The sequence below is a fragment of the Globicephala melas genome, chromosome 18 (assembly GCF_963455315.2).
Source record: "Globicephala melas chromosome 18, mGloMel1.2, whole genome shotgun sequence".
NCBI classification, from domain to species: domain Eukaryota; kingdom Metazoa; phylum Chordata; class Mammalia; order Artiodactyla; family Delphinidae; genus Globicephala; species Globicephala melas.
The window spans coordinates 75,130,394-75,148,219 of NC_083331.1; the positions used below are offsets into that span (position 1 = coordinate 75,130,394).

Sequence of the window (17,826 nt, forward strand, 5' to 3'; positions counted from 1 at the left end):
TCGGTGTCTCAGAATCATTATTTAATCCTTTCCTGAACATGCAGTGGGATAATGTCATTTAAGAATGAAACTTACATTCCATGCAGAGATCTCTAGGTCTTCTATTCTTCATATACCCATGTATATGATTTATGCAAATATATCCAATAACTAATGATGAACACGGTTACGGTCTCATTGGAATAAACAGTTCTTGAGTATGTGTTATACACAAGACCCTTTGCTATTATGTATTATTATATATCTGTACATATGTTTTCATACACATCTGTACATATGCATATATATCTGTATATCTATGTATGCACACACACACACACATATATATATATATCTGTGTACATATATCACATTAACCCTAGAATTAATATAGAATATAGCGCTCACGGCAAAATGTGGGCAGTGAAACATGTTTACAGAACCAACCAAAAACAAGACTTTGGGGAGTGGGGAGGGAAGCTTTCTATTTTGTCATGAAAACTACACCTGAGAGCAGCTGCCTGGAGAAAGCCTTTTCCTTGCACGTGCTCGTCGTCCCACGCTGCAGTTCGTATTTTGGAGCAGATTTCAGGAGAATCTCAGAGGCTCTCAAGTACCAGAGGGAGAAGAGCTGTTATGGCCTCTGTATCTTTAAAAAGGGTCACTCATCTCCTCTGGTAACAACTGCCACAGTCCCCGAGGTGGCCTTTGTTTCGATTGGACTGCCCAAGGGGGATGCCCGCGCCAGGTCGCGGCTCTGGGCCACTGCGCAGGGGACCCGCGTCCGGGCCACCCCCTTCCCCTCCTGCTGCCTCGCTTCTTGGAAAGTCCGGACGGAAAAGTTTGCAGAGTGAGCCCCATTCTTACATTCGCAGCCAAGCGAGAGGCGGGAGAGCCCGAAGGGGAGGACCGGAGGGGCTGGGAGAGGAGAGAGAGGCGCGGCCTCAGCGCGCGAGAGCGTGGGAAGGAGGCGGCCGCCCTGGAGGGGCCGCCGGGCGGTCGCAGAGGGAGGCGTGAGAGACGCGCAGCGCGACGGCGGGCGGAGCGGCGCCCCCGGGAGCCCGAGCGCAGCCCGTGGCCGACGGGCGCGCGGGGAGGGGCGAGCGTGGCCGCGGACGCCGTGTTCCGACTGCTACGCCGGCCCCGCCGACCGGGCGGAGAGCAGTGGTCACTGGCCCCGCCGGCCGGGCTGCGCGCACCGCGCCCGCCCCGAGCGCGCCGCAGCCCCGGGCGCAGGGGACCCGCGCACCGCGCACCCTCGCGGGGCGCCCAGGAGCCGAGCCGCGGGGTCGCGGCTCCGGCGGACCCTTCTCCAGCAGGTAAGGGCGGCGGCAGGCGCCGTGCGTGGTCGCCGGCGCGGGGCCCTTGGCTCGGCAGCCTGGCCTCCGGGTCCGGAGGTCGGCGGGGCGACTCCAGGAGGGTGCGGGCTGCTGGCACCTGCGTCGCCGGGTCCCCAGCCGGAGTCCCAGGGCGGAGCGGGGGGCGTGGAGAGGAGGCTGGCGGTTGGTGTGTGGCCGCGGGCTGAGGGCAGAAACCCTCTGAACTCTGGACCCAGCCCCGGAAAGGACGAGGACCTGGCAGTTGAGAGGGGCTGGAAGCCTCTCGTTGCCGCGGGAGATGGGAGGGGCGGCGCGGTCCCCTACACGGCCACTCCTGGGGGGCGGCGGGGGTTCGTCCTCTTTCTCTTTTTCTTCGGGGACGAAAAAGAGCGACTACTTCAGAGAACAAAGATGTGGGAGTGAAAGAGGGCCCCCAGGCTGTCGCCTCTTCCACTGATCTACTGACCCCTGGCCGCGACCCCCGCGGGACAGTGTCAGCTCCATTGTCTTAGAGGCCCGGCGGCGACAGGGGGGGCCAAGTCGGCGGGTGGCGCGGTACCCGCCCCGGGCTCTCGGTCGTGGGTCCTGCTTCCCCCGCCGCTCCCGCCCCATCTTCCCTGGCTGGGGGAAACCAACGCGGTCTGTGAAAGCGCTGGGTTTAATTGGTCCCTGGTATACCCCCGAAAGGTGATGGAGATGATTTTCATCAAGTTCTCTTAGCGTTTCTGTCGTTTCTCGAAAAGCTGTAGCTACTCACTCGTGGCTCAGACCTCTGTTTGGGGGGAATGACCCAAGGGCATTTAAATTGGGTGTTCAGCGTTTGCCACTCGGAAGAATTGTTTAGGCATTGGGGGAGGAGGGGTTGTCTTTTGCTCAGCAGGGCCAGGAAAACTTAGCTGCTGTGAATTCGCCAGAGCAGTCAATGGGCAGAAAGGCAGGCGCGCAGGGCGGTCTTTATCCTCCCAAGTGCAAACTCTCCGGGAACCGCTGATCCTCCCTGAGTGGTGGCTTTCTTTGAGAAGCTCGTGAGATGTCTGGAATCTCTGCTCAGGTGAAAGTGAGAATGTCTCGCACATGTTTGCCTTCGGTTCTTGGGGGGTATTTATGAAGTCGCTACACTCCATCCACGAATTTCCTAGTGATGGCCTTAGAATCAAGAGGAAGAACAAGAGACTCCAAAGTTGTCCTTGAGATCCTGAAAGCAAAGCCATTGAGACTGGGAAGGGAGCAACCACAGACCCACCTGCCTCTTTATGGGATTACTGCATAGCGGCCAGAATAAATTAAATTTTGCTTTGGATATGTTTAAAGGCTTTGAAGGTAGTTTGTCATCCTTGGGTTAAGGGTCCTCCAGAACAGGTCTACTGGTCTGTGTGAAGTTGTTTACTTTATTCAAATTATACAAGCATATGCGACATGTACTTAACATTCGCTGCCATGGTCCCTAATCACGTGATCCACCTGTGTGCGCATGTGAGGTTAGAGTTGACGGACTTTTGGGAAACCAGAATGTATGCCATTGCTTTAAAGACAGTACTGATATGCCCCAGGGATATATGACTTGCTATAAAAACCATTCGGAGTGTGCTATTTATTTATTAAAGGAAAAATGAGCTTAATCAGTACGATTTTATCTAAAGTGCATAATAGTATGGTTGAACTTATCTGTGTCCTGTGAAAATTGGGGGAGTGAAATGATTTGTTTAGTACACACTAAAATAGCTAAAGTATTTTTTAAATTGAAGTATAGTTGGTTTACAATGTTGTGTTAGTTTCAGGTGTACAGCACGGTGATTCAGTTATATATGTATATAGATAGATAGATAGATAGATAGATTCTTTTCCCTTAAAGGTTATTATAAAATATTGAATATAGTTCCCTGTGCTATATAGTAGGGCCTTCTTGTTGGATATCTATTTTATAGATAGTAGTGTGTATATGTTAATCTGAAATAGCTAGTTTATTTTGCATGTGCAGTTAATACTTTAAAGATTTGTTTCCTCTGGTCCGAGAATGCTTGAAGATAACAGCTCCAGTAGCCACTGGGCCGGGCCATTAACGTGATCTATGGGTAAGTCAGCACTCCCGCAGATAAAGGAGAGTGTCCACTGAATATAAGCCCACTGCAAAGTATGAATGTTCTTGAGGGGGACTGAACAAAAGTAGAAACCTTTCCTCCTCCTTAAGAAATCAAGCAATGAAATCTGTTGAGTAAAACCGTAACACCTATAGTGCATATGTGATCGTGTATTATACATGCGTATATGTGCGTACCTATATGCACGTACGTGACTTGCAGATCATTAAATTTGTTAAAACATTGGCATACCTGACAAAAGATATTGCAATAGAACTGGGATATTTGAGTATGATGTTTCTTTGAATTTGAGCCTGTAGTTAGCTCAGTACCTCAAGTGTATCTGCCCCTTTGGGGTCTCATCATCAGGGCAAATCCTGGCCATTGACAGCTCATGTTTATAGAATGAGAAAACGCCGGGTGAGAAGGAACTTGTAAGATGACCTGCTCAAGCCCCAGTACTACAAATGAAAAACAGGGGGCCCAGAGGACTTGGGTCATTTTGCTCAAGATCACAGAACTCGATCTTGGCAAGGTTACTAGGCTTGCTCTTTCCACCGAACAGGAGTGTCCGTCAGGTGGGAAGGTAGGGCGTTTGTAGATGGTAAGTGTTTATATCAGTGACCTCCCTCTCCTCTCCTCCCTCCTTTGCCGTATGTTTATCCTTCTGCCAACCCTTCTTCTGGCCACTCCTTTGTTCTGTATTTTCCTCTGTACTAGGACTAACACACTCTTCTGTAGGAATTCCAGAGAGCAAAGAGTGAGCATGTCAAAAGAACAGGAAACCTTTAAATGAAAATTATTTATTTAGATTGAAAAGGCACACAGTTTACCCATGTGGGCCAGAAACAAAGACAAACACAAAATCCAAGTGGTAAAATAGGGCAGTTTTCTCCTGAAATGCATGGAGGTGAGGAAGCAGTCATAGGAAGTAAAGTGTCTTCTCCCTTAGAAACTGAGATACTCGTGGTAATAACATCTGATGGTTTTGTAGGAAGCTTTTCCACGGAAGATCTCCCTGGATCCTCACAACTGCCCCTGGAAGGGTGTGCGGTGGGCGTGGTCATTGATTCTGCATTTCCTATTGCAGATCTCTGAATAGCGTTCCTTGTCCCTTGTAGAGGTGCTCTTCCAGAGCTAACCTACAGGTGGGCAATTATGATGTAAGTTTGCCGTTCTCAGCTCTGTTTTCACCCTCCTGTCCCAATCGCGGGTCTGGGATGTGGTCCTCAATAAGAATTCAGTCAGTGCCTTTAGAATATATTGAACGTGTGAGTTTATTTAAACTGAGTGTTTATACTCAGCTGCCTTCTTGAAGCGTGGACTTTTTTCAAAGTCAGTGATTTTTAGACGAAGTAAAGTGGTAAATGCTTATTAACAGTTTTGTTGTGATGTCTCCTGAGAATGAGTGGCCTTTCGCGTACACAGTAACTTGACTTAGGAAGGAAGGTCATGGACCCCTAGGGACTAGGGTGACGTGCTAACTCTGGATCCCCCAGAGGTGCCTGTAAGAGTGGACTCCTTAGCCAGCCTCAGACCTGCAGAATCAGAGTCTGGGGTGGGACGTAGGGCTCTGCCCACCAGCCCCGAGGCATTTCCATGCCGACTGCCTTTGCCAGCCACGGCACAGTGGTCTTTCAGGAGTTCACACGGAGTCTCCTCGACCTGCTAGAGCCACCTCTTCCTTGCCTTCTATAGGAATCTGCAAAGATTTTCTTACTTGGTTTCTTTCATGTTTGATCATAGTAACCGGGAAGACTTGCCAATAAACCAGGCTATTTGTTTAAGGAAGTTTAGATTCACATTATCTAGTTGTAGCCAAAAGTGTGCATAAAAAAATATTGGTATTTTTGAAGAGATTATGAACTGTGGATGGCAGGATCTTATCAACCGATTTAGTTTAGGTCTTACACAGGATTACAATACCTTATGGACAATCGTGTTAAAAAGAACTCTTTTAAATAGCCTGGTCTTTATAATTTCTGCAACGTGTTTATTTCTGTGGATGTGGAAGAAACTGGGGCTGAGTGTCGGCACCACTCCACCCCATTAGAGTTCATCCCTCCACCCTTTGCCGTTCAGCTTCGATACAGGAGATGCTGCCGAACCTGTGCCCCCGCTTCTGTCCCGCGCAGTGGCCAGCGTTGGACAGCCGAGTCTCACCTTTCGCTGCCGCTGGTTCCTCCGTGTCTCCTTCCCTGGCTCTGCTTTCCTTGTCCATCTCCTCATGACGGTGCCTTCACGCTCTCCCTTTGGACCTTTGCTTCTCCTACATTCCATGTTGCACGAGGTTTCTCCTCCATTCTCTATGTGCGTGTGGCCGAGCTCCAGACCTGCAGCCCCGATCCCGACTTCTCTTTGTACTTTGAGACACATGTCTGCCTGCAGGACACCTTACCCGGATGTTCATCCTTCCTGGGTGTTCTACACCACATCTGACTTCACGTGTCCACCCTGGAGTCCACAGTCTCGCGTACTGTCTCCATGCCCGCCTCTGTGATTCCTGGGTTTTCTTTCCAGCCCCAGTGGTGGAAGCACCGTCCACAGTCTCCTCATTTATTCGCTCTTCCCTTTCCCTCCCCCAGCTTCCCACATCAGTCCTCAAGTCTTTACAATCTATCTTGTAAGTGTTGCTGAGATGAACCTTCTCCATTCTGACCTTTTGTGACCTTTTAGCCGGGGCTTCATCATGCCCCGCCAGGGCTAGGGATCAGTTTCTAATTCATCTTCCTGCTCTAGCCTGTCCCCTCACATCCAGTCTTACAGATGCCGGGGTGGTTTACCATAAATGTGAGTTTGGCCCTGAGACCTCCTGCTGAAAAGACCTCAGTGATTTCCTGTCACCCACCCTGCGGCGCGTGTGCTCCTCTGCACGACCTACATCATCCTTCATGACTCCATCCTGCCCACCCTCCAGCCTCCTCTCAACTCTCCTGACTCACGTCCCCTACCGGGACCGCACCGAGCTGCCTGTAATCCTCCACGTGGAACTTAGCATTTCTTAATGCACAGACTTTATTCATGCTGGGAATGCGCTGCTTCTCTCTTTGCTCAGCTGGAGTCAAATCCAGAACGTCTTCCCCCAGAAATTCCCGCCGGAGATGTCCCTCTTTTGACCTCTCCTTAGGCACATCTTGTGCTAAAGTAATAGGGAAGAACCTTTTGTATTCTGTTACAAGTTCATTACTAAAGGGATGTTGCCTGTAAGCTTAAATTCTACCTATGGGCCCGTCTCCGGGGACCCTGTCTCCCAGGTAATGAGCGTTAAGCTAAGATACCTCTGTTTGGCTCGCAGGAGACATCCTTACCAAGCTCACCTGTGAATGGCTGCAGGCAGGAAGAAATGAACACATCCCCTCCAAAGACTGATCAGGAAATGTTTGTTTGACTCTACTCCCTCCCCTTTTAGTATAAGAGAAGCCTGAATTCTATCTCAGGCAAAATGGTTCTTTGGGACACCAGTTCACCATCTTCTCTGTCGGCTGGCTTTCCGAATAAAGTTGGTATTCCTTGCCCTGGCAACTCATCTCTCGATTTGTTGGCCTGTCCTGTGGCGAGCAGTAGGAACTTGGACTTGGTAACACTAACTCTTAGTGCTACCCACTCTGGTTGAATGTCTGACTCACAGCTGTGCTGTGATTTAGACTTCCTTATTCATCTCTGTGTAAGTGTCTAGATTTTGTGGGTGTTACGTGAATGGGTATAAGCATTGCACGTGGCAGAAGGCAGGCTGCCTAAAAACACCCTTTGGAGATTCCAGCTCCCACAGCGCCCAAGCTCTGATCACGTGGACCCTCATCCCACTTTTTACTACAGCTCTCCTCTCTCCCATCACCCCACATCCCATTGATCTCTCTGACTCTCTGTCTCCTTCACCCTCCCATGAAAATCATCTGCTCATTTTACAGATAAATCAGAAAAGAAAACTCAGAGAGACTGAGTAATTTATTCAGAGTTGTACCGCTGGCTTGTGGGAGATCAAGTTGTATAGAAGTTTAATTATTAAACCTTGTGCTCTTATCAGTCAGCAAAAATCCAGGTTCTTTCTCCTTAAGAGAAAAAAAAAATTTTTTTTCCTCTTTAACAAGTGCCTTATAGGAAACCATCACAGCCAGGGGCAACAAACTGTAGCCCAAGGGCCAAATATAACTTGTGTCCTGCTTGTGTCCAGCCTGTAAGCTGGACACACTGTTTATGTTTTAAAGGATAGTAAAAACAAATAAACAAAAAACAATAAGCCAACAAAGGATGATGTGTGACCTACTGAGACCCTATGGCCCTTGTAGCCTACAATATTTACCATCTTGCCCTTTGCAGAAAATCTTTGCAGTGTCTGTTCTAGAGGAACAATGGGACCTGAAGTGTAATTAGTCAGATTTATATGGAAACTGACTTTGGTAAACCATTGTAATACCAGGAAAAACTAGACACATTAAGATAAGTTGATTTACTGAATTTTAAGAAGAAAAAATGAAGGCATAGCCCATACCTTATTCAGATGGTTGAGCTCGTGTATTTATTTCTTCAGCTTTTGATGCTTCTCACTTATCCATGAGTAACTACCATGATAGGCATCACTAGTATTAAGTAACGTTGCTAAATCAGATAAGTCCTTATAAGAATCACTGTGGGCATTTTTGGTTAAAAAATATGATTGTAGGTATGGATAAGGGTGAGTTTGATGTTCAAATTCTTATAAGCGGAATTGAATTATACATAAAAAGTAGGCATGTGGATATCCCTTTTTCTATAAATAAAGTGTTGAATGCATTCTTTTTCATTTTATTACTGGAATTAAAAATAAGCTTGGGAGGTTAAAGCCTCTAGCCTGTGGCACTGTGTGCCTTTAATGAACGCATTTGAAATACTAAATAATCCCTTTATGATGATAAAGTCCTATTCAGACTTACTCATTTTCTTTCTAATTTAGATTCTTGATTATAAGCAGCTCAGTAATATGTGATTGGGAGTCCCTGGGTAGAAATCATTTCATGAACTCCCAAATCTTCTTTTAAAAAGTGTATTAATATGCCTTTTATCTTTATAATTTGGAACAGCAAGTCATTCACTTTACATTTATTTCAGTGATTTAAAACTAAATGCAAAAGCAAGACCGAAGAACTTTGACATAAGGAAGAAAGAAATTCAGTTGAGCAGAGTACTGTGAAATATTTCATATGGTTTTAGGTTGCTATTTTCACTTTATAGCATGTAGAAAGGAATAACAGTGTTTCAGAGTGGACCTGAGATACATGATTTCTCAGGAAGGGGTTTGCTGAAGCTATAGATACATGACAGTTCAAATAAGGATGGTAAGTAGAGTTTTTCTAATATAGGGGGTAACAGAGGCATTGAGGCACGAAATCACAATGTAGTATAAATGGTCAGTGAGAGGGTGAATTTGAGGTGAACAAGCATGTGTTGGAATTCCAATTCTACTTCTACTTCTCTGGGACCATGTATACATGTGAAAACCCTTTTTAGGCCTCATCTGTGAAATGGGATGAGCAAAGCACCCGCATTGTAGGGTTAAACGTGGGATTAAATTAGATAAAAATGTCAGTATCTCCTTAGCTCAGGGCTTATCACCAAGCAGGACTTCGTGAACTGCAGGTGCTGTTAGCCTGCTGTGGAGAAGACTTTAATATATTAAGACTTCTGCGGAAAGTTTCATTCTGTGAAAGTCTAGGTTACTTAAAAAAGTTTGAGTTGCCTTCTAACAAGCTTATTGTTGCAAAATCTAAGTAATGAGAGGAAGTGCTATGGTGGATTTGATTATGATTAATAAATAAGAACTTGTTGGTGACAGAGATAATTTTACTTCTTCCTTTTCAATTTGGATGTCTTTGATTTCTTTTTCTTGCCTAATTGCTCTGGCTAGGACCTTCAGTACTATGTTGAATAGAAGTGATAGGAATAGACATTCTTGCCTTCTTCCTGATCTTAGAGGAAAAACTTTCAGTTTTTTCACCATTGAGTATGATGTTAGCTGTGGGCTTCTCATATATGGCTTTTTATGTTGAGGTAACTTCCTTCTGTTCCTAGTTTGTTGAGCATTTTTACCATGAATGGCTGTTGACTTTTGTCAAGCGCTTTTTCTGTGTCATTTGAGATGATCGTGTGAATTTTATCCTTTGTTTTGTTAATGTAGTTATTATATTAATTCACTTTAATGTATTGAAACATCTTTGCATCTCAGGAGTAAATCCCATTTATGCGATGGTTTATTATACTTTTAATGTGTTGTTGAATTCAGTTTGCTGGTATTTTGTTGAGGATTTTTACATCAATATTTGTCATGGATATTGGTCTGCAGTTTTCTTTTTTTTGTAGTATTTTTGGCTTGGTATAAGGGTAACACTGGCTTCATAAAATGTTCCCTCCTCTTCAACTTTTTGGAAGCATTTGAGAAGGATTGGCATTAATTCTTCTTTAAATGTTTGGTGGAATTCTCCAGTGAAGCCATCTGGTCCTGGGATTTTCTTTGTTTGGAGGCTTTTGATTACTAATTCAATCTCCTTACTAGGTAGAGGTCTGCTCAAATGTTTTGTTTCTTTATGATTCAGTATTGGCATGTTGTATATTTTAGAAATTTATTCATTTCTCCTAGGTTATCCAACATTGGCATGTAACTGTTCATAGTAGTCTCTCATACTCCTTTTAATTTCTGTGACATTAATTGCAAGATCTCCTCTTTCATTTCACATTTATGTATTTGAGTTTTCTGTTTGTTCTTAGTCTAGCTAAAGGTTTGTCAATTTTATTGATCGTTTCAAAAAACAACTCTTTTTTTCCATAAATTTTTATTTATTTATTTATTTTTGACTGCGTTGGGTCTTTGTTGCTGTGCGCAGGCCTGCTCTCTAGTTGCGGTGAGCGGGGGCCACTCTTTGCTGCAGCGTGCGAGCTTCTCACTGTGGTGGCCTCTCTTGTTGTGGAGCACAGGCTCTAGGCATGTGGGCTTCAGTAGTTGTGGCACGTGGGCTCAGTAGTTATGGCTCGTGGGCTCTAGAGGGTAGCTGTGGCACACAGGCTTAGTTGCTCCACAGCGTGTGGGATCTTCCTGGACCAGGGATTGAACCCACGTCCCCTGCATTGGCAGGTGGATTTCTAACCACTGCGCCACCAGAGAAGTCCCCAAAAAACAACTCTTGGTTTCATTAATCCTCTTTTTTTTCCCATTCTCTATTTCATTTATTTCTGCTCTAATCTTTATTATTTCCTTCCTTCTGCTAATTTTTGGCTCAGTTTGTGCTTTTCTTTCACCTTAGTTCCTTGATGTGTAAAGTTATGTTGTTGATTTAAGATCTTTCTTCTTTTTGAATGTAGGTGTTTACTGCTATAAACTTTTCTCTTGGTACTGACTTAATGCATCCCATAGCTTTGGTATGTTGTGTTTTTGCTTTTATTTGTCTCAAGGTATTTTCTAATTTCCTTTGTGATGTTTCCTTTGACCCACTGGTATTTCAAGTGTATGTTGTTCAATTTCCACATATTTGTTAATATTCCAGTTATTCCTCTGATATTGATTTTTTAGTTTCATTCTGTTTTGGTCAGAAAAGACAATTGGTATGATTTCCATCTTCTTACATTTGTAAGACTTGTTTTGTGGTCTAACATGTTCTAATATGTGATCTGTTCTGAAGAATGTTCTGTGTGTACTTGAGAAAAATGTGTGTGCTGCTCTTGCTGGGTGGAGTGTTCTGTATATGCCTGTTAGGATGTATTGGTCTATAATGTTCAAGTGCTCTCTTTCCTTGTTGGTTTTCTGTCTGGTTGTTCTAGCCATTATTGAAAGTGGGGATATATTAGTCAAGGTTATCCAAAGAAACTGAACCAATGGGATAGAAAAGGAGATTTTTTTACTAGGAATTGTCTCATGCAATTTGCAGGCCAAAGAGTCCCATGATACACCGTCTGCAAATTGAAGGGCCAGGAAAGCTGGAGGTGTAATTCGTTCTTAGTCTGCAAGCCTGAGAACTAGGTGAGCAGATGGTGTAAATCTCAGTCCGAGGGCAAGAGGAGATAAGATGAGATATTTCAGCTCAAACAGGTATGTAGGAATAAGGGATGAATTCCTTCTTCCTCTGCCTTTGGTTCTATTCAGGTTCTCAAGGGATTGGATGGTGCCCACCCACCCTGGGGAGGCCATCTACTTAGTACTGAGTCTACCAAGTAAAATGCTAATCCTATCTGGAAGGAGCTTCACAGACATACCCAGAAACAATGTTTAATCTGGGAACCCCGTGGCCCACTCAAATTGACACGTAAAATTAACCATCACACAGATATTGAAATCTCCTGCTACTTTTGGGTCACTCTTTTTCATGAAATCCTGTCAAAGTTTGCTTCTTATTCTGTCAAAGCCAGTGTCTCTGTGGGTGAATAAGGGCTGAGGCTTCTTGCTAATGTCACTGTCTTTCTAATGTCACTGTATAGACTGGAGTTTAGTTTGATTTTAACAGGGCATCCGGAAAACTTTCTTGTGTTTGACAGAAGGCATCATTGCCCTGATCGACTGTGGCCCTTATCTGTGAACAGGGGACCATGGTGAGGTAAGGGAGGTTGAACTGAGCCAGGTTGCCTGCAGAGCAAAATAGTTAATTGACTAGTGTCAGCTCTGGGCAATCAGAAATCAACTTTAATGAGACATAGTTGGAGAGATCTGATAATTATAGGAAAGATTCTAAGTAGAGGATTGATCAAGGTCAGATCATTAAGGAATAGGAGACGGAAACGGAAGTGGAATCCCAGACAAACATCACTCGTAAGACACACGTACAACCTGAAAAGAGCAGAAGTCACACTAATGCAGAAACCAGAGACACAGGTATGTGGCTGTTAGATAAACACCGCAAAGTCGGTGTAAATCAAAAGAAAAAAATGAAATAGTTTATATTCCCTCTACTCTATGGAAATGTACTCTTTTTTTATGGGAGTATCGTTGATTAACAGTGTTGTGTTAGTTTCAGGTGTACAGCAAAGTAATTCAGTTATACATATGTATATTATATATATATATATATACACACATGTATTCTTTTTCAGATTCTTTTCCATTGTATATATATATATATATATTCTTTTTCAGATTCTTTTTCATTGTAGATTATTACAAGATATTGAATATAGTTCCTTGCATTCTACAGTAGGTCCTTGTTGTTTATCTATTTTATATACAGTACTGTGTGGAAATGTACTCTTACACCTTGGTGTGTACCCCTCTGTAACGTTTTCTGTATGTATGGGTGTGTATGGTTATGTATACGTGTATGTGTGCGACGTGACTGCATGTAAATCACCATTCCTTTCACTCTTTTTTCCATTGCACAGTACGCACTTGGTTTGGGTACAGTTAACCCAAATCAAACTCTGGAAGTAGACCATGATTGGCTTTGGTTTCTCAGCATAATAATACTAATAACAGTGTTCCGCTTGCTCTGGTGGTTTTCCAGGGTTAAGAATGTGATCCAACCAAGTGTGGCTCAGGACTTTGCTTCCATTACTGAGAGCAAGAGCCCCACCCCCACCCCCCCCAATCCCAGACTCTTTCCCAGCCTCTCTCCCCCATGGACACACATTATCCCACTGTGGTCATTGTTGCTATCACGACAGAAATAGCCTATGAATAAAGCTACCACAAGACAGAGCAGAATTTGAATGAGCTGAGAAAGGGGCTTACACCATGATCAAACAGCACCTGAAACACACCCCTCACCACATACTACCTCTGACCTAGAATATTTGTGGGTTATAAAAGAATGACCATTCTAATTAATTCTTTTAATGTAGTCTTAATATATTTTGACAATTACAACACTGTAGAGAAAATGCATCTATTAAGAGTATAACAAATTAACAAATTTAACATACTTAACAAATTATTATAAGGTAAACTCACGTATCTAGAAATAAACTATTGTAAGCAACTCCGCTACTCACTGTCCGTCCTTTTATGGTATTTATTTCATTTCCTCTTCTGTAGAGTTTTATCATCTCTGCGCACCTGAACACTGTGGTCTTCTTCAGACTGATTGTGAACTTTATGTGAATGGAATCATTGATGTTTGTTGCATGAGTTGTAGGTTATTCAATTTCACTGATGGATATAAGTCTTCTTAGGAATATACCAGAACGTACTTATCCATTCTACTGTTGCTGGGCTTTGGAGTTTTAGTTTGCAGTTTGGGTATATCATGAATGGTTAGTCCTGGCATGTCTCCTACATGAATGGATGATGTATACCTAGGAGGGAAGGGCTGAGTTATAAAAATGGATATTTCAGATGATTTAGATAAACATTTTAAACATCTTGGTAGTTGATATTTGGGGCCAAGGTTGACAAGGGAGAATTTATCAGGGAGAATTGTAAGCCTTTTTGGTGGATTCAACATATCAATGGCACAAGTTTAGAATGTCAAAGACATGTCCTGACAACAGAACATTTGGAATAAATATGCGAGTGCTAGTTGTCTAATGCTCAACATATGAGCCCAGTGTCACCAGGATAAATGCAGATGTGCTATAGAAATTGAAACTAATATCTAATGTCCTAAGTAGATGCGTTCACATTCTGAGTAGTGTATTCATTGCCGGGGGTCTTATATAATTAAGGATTTGACAAGCTGGAACATGTACAGAGGAGATAAGCCAGATTGGTCAAACCTGTATAGAGCAATGGAAAAGTACATCCTGGGAAGGTTTACCCGAGAAAAGGGCAGGGAGAATGTTGTACCTTTCCTGTAGAAAAACTATTATTATACCTATTTTGTTATCTCTTGGTAGTCAACCTTGGACCAATGGAAAGGATGGAAGGAGATTGTATTAAGGCATACTCCACATGCCTCATCATTTAATGTAAATATGAGCTCTACTAAATCCAAGGAAAGGAAAAGACAATTTTCAAACATAGGGAGCTCGCTATCAAAAAAGTTTCAAACCGAAATGGGAAGAGCATCTCCCTAGAAGTTTCGATGTCCTGAATTTAGATGATGACTCTTTAAAGTCTTCTCAGTATATCTCCCTGTCAAAAGAGGCAGGAAAAATTCACAGCCCCCATCAGGGAAATCCTGGGCAACCTTAAATATCCTGCTGAAAGCATTTCTCTACAACTTGAACAGAGAGGTATTTCTTACCCCTGAATTATAGCTTCCATTTACTATGTGTAATGTGACTGAGACAGTTGCACCTGTTTTGTCTGTGAATAATTATTACTTGAAAAAGGGATAAAGTCAAAACAAAGGAAAAAGCAACCCCTAAGGATAGACACATAAAAAAAAAAGTTGTGCAAAATTGTATTCCAAAAGGAATAACCATTTATGGGACCTTCTTTAGAGCTCTATCTTACTTACCTCAGGATCATCTTGATTGATAGAAGTAGGAATTACAGTGGAGGGGGTTCGTATTGAGAAACAAGCGTGTCAGAATCCAAGATGCTTTGGATCTTGGTGATCCGAAGGTGAATATTTTTCTAAGTCAATTTAATAGAATTACATATTTCTATCAGGTCAAAGGATGGACATGAACTTAGTGATGGGACCTCAAATTGGTGTACTTAAAACAAGAAACACTATCCCTAAGCAGTTTGGAGTAGATTGCTGCTTCAAAAGTGTCAAGAAAATAGAAAGAAAAAGAAATCCTATTGCTTAAATATTTTTATATTCTCAAGATATCAGTAGCATAGTAAGTTTCTCAAATCTGCCTCAAGATCATCTTTCCAGAGGCAAGAAGTCCAGGTTTCGCACTGGTGAGCACAGAAGAGTTTCATCTTGCACAGCAGATGGCTCCGGGTCAGTGGCCAATAACAATTTGTAACACATCAATAGTGCTGTAAGGAAGCCGGCTCTCTCCTCGGAATGCAACCTGCTTTATAAAGACGAAACAGGCTGGTGACTGTTCTGTGAGAAAGAAATCTATCTCCTTCCTTCCTTCCTTCCTTCCTTCCTTCCTTCCTTCCTTCCTTCCTCCCTTCCATCCTTCCTTCCTTCCTTCCTCCCTCCCTCCCTCCCTCCCTCCCTCCCTTCCTTCCTTCCTTCCTTCCTCCCTCCCTCCCTCCCTCCCTCCCTTCCTTCCTTCCTTCCTTCCTCCCTCCCTCCCTCCCTCCCTCCCTTCCTTCCTTCCTTCCTTCCTTCCTCCCTCCCTCCCTCCCTCCCTCCCTCCCTCCTTCCTTCCTTCCTCCCTCCCTTCCTTCCTTCCTTCCTCCCCTCCTTCCTTCTTCTTTCCAAGCTCTGGATTTAACTACACTTCATTTATTCTTGCTTGGGTAAATATACTCCGTATATAAGCGAATTTATAAATGGATATCATATACAAATTTCAACAATGTAAAAAGTAGTAAAAATAAGATTTATTTGGCCAAAATAAGCAGTATGTAAAATCTTTCTCCTCCCCCCTGGCCTTTCCTTCTCCCTCTCGCACACACACATATATCAGGAAAAAAAACAAAACAAAACAACTTTTACCCAAAGGCCAAATCGTTTCTTAATAGTTAATAAAAGCTATGTCATAAATGGACATTATGTAAAAATAATAATGGGAAGACCATTTCTGAGATTCAAAGAAAATGTGCTAGGGAAAGGCTCTCTTCTCTCCTCTTTCCCTTAAAAGAAGGAACTGGCAATATTGGCATCACATAAATAAACTAAAAATACAAGTTGTGAAAAATTGAGCATCTGTACATTTTAGTACAAATCTGTTTTTAATAAAGAATTTGATTTAATAAACCACATCTAAAGGAAGCCTACCTTTTGTCCTTGAGTTTATGACTCTGGGACCATAAGTTTACAAGGTAGAACCTTACTAGAATTTTGAGAACATTGTCACTGGGGAAATAAGGTAAGTGAGAATAAAGCCTTTAACATATTCATTTTCACTAGTTTTCCATTTCTCCTTCCTTCCCTCTCTTCTATCTTCCCTCTCTCCTTTCTTCCCTCTCTCCCTATCTCTGTGTGACCTGGGGCCAGTCACTTAATATCATTGTGTGACTGTGTCCTACTTCAGAAAGTGCGTATCATAAGATCTGTCTGGTCTGCTTCAGTTTTAGTGAGAATCAAATGAAATGATGCATGTGAAAGTCATTTTCAAAACTATAATGTGCACCCTATGTACGCACCTATCTATATTTATTACTATTATATATCTCTATGAGTAAAAATATGCAGTTATAATCATAATGAATCCCTAGATCATTTTACTTGAAAAAAATATAATCTGTGTTTGTGAATAAAGATACTAGTAGACTATATCTATTATTTGGATATTCGAATTATTTTTTATATCTGCATTGTGAATTTGAGGTTCTTGTATTTTTTAAGAACCTTGCCAGTAAGCACTCATGTGGGGCAATTAATGATCTCGATGCCTTGAATTGATCAAATATGGCGCGCTGAACAAAATCAGTGTTTGTCAAAGAGAAAACTTAGCTAGTAAAAATCTATTGAGAATATGATACATTTTTACAATTCTATTAAATTGTAATATACATTGAAACTTTCCTCAGTCTCAGATACGTTTAAGTCGATAAACTTTTAACACACTCTGTGGTATGGACACGTTCAATTCATAAGCGTAGAAGACAAATTTACAATAGCCAAGACATGGCAGCAACCTAGATGTCCATCAACAGAGGAATGGATAAAGAAGACGTGGCACGTACATACAGTGGAATCCTACTCAGCCATGAAAAAGAATGAAACGATGCCATTTGCAGCAACCTGGATGGACCCAGAGATTATCATACTAAGTGAAGTAAGTCAGACAGAAAGACAAATTTCATGTGATATCACTGATATGTGGAATCTAAAAAAAATGATACAAACGAACTGATTTACAAAACAGAAATAGACCCAGAGAAAACATAGAAAACAAATTTATGGTTCCAAAGGGGAAAGGTTGGGGGGGGGAGGAATCAATTGGGAAATTGGGATTAACAGATATACACTACTATATATAAAAGAGATAACCAACAAGGACCTACTGTACAGCACAGGGAATTATACTCAGTATCTTGTAATTACCTGCAATGAAAAAGGATGTGAATCAGTTTGCTGTATATCTGAATCATTGTAAATCAACTATACTTCAATAAAAAAGAAGACAAATGAAACTTCAACCGGATAAAAGTGTGTCTTTTCAGAAGTTAAGCTATTTCAGAGGCTGTAAGCATTCTCTCTCCAGCGATCACTGGCAGCAGATGCTCTGACACGCCTCTTCCAGTCAGCAGGGGATTGGCGTTGATCAGGATCTGAGCCGATGGACTCAGTTTCCTCTGTGCAATGGGTGCATCCCCTGTTGCATGCGTGCTCCCCCGCCCTCATCTCTGATCCCTCATCCGTCCTCATCTTGCTGTCCCTCCTCTCCCTTCCCTGCTCTCCCCTCTCTCCTCCTCCTTCCCCCTTTCCTCCACTTGCTCTCTTTCCTTCCCTTTCTCCTTTATCCAGTGCCTGTAGCCC

The 17,826-nt window shown here is 42.9% G+C and overlaps 1 protein-coding gene across 1 annotated transcript in view; it reads left to right on the forward strand.

Annotated features, from left to right (window-relative positions):
- The first annotated feature begins 1,246 nt into the window (after positions 1 to 1,246).
- The window catches only part of MYO16 (myosin XVI), a 530,197-nt gene continuing 513,617 nt past the window's right edge, over positions 1,247 to 17,826 (forward strand). The window contains exon 1 of the mRNA XM_030856764.2: positions 1,247 to 1,298. The gene's annotated coding sequence lies outside the window, so the exon portion shown is untranslated. The remainder of the gene's footprint in view (positions 1,299 to 17,826) is intronic.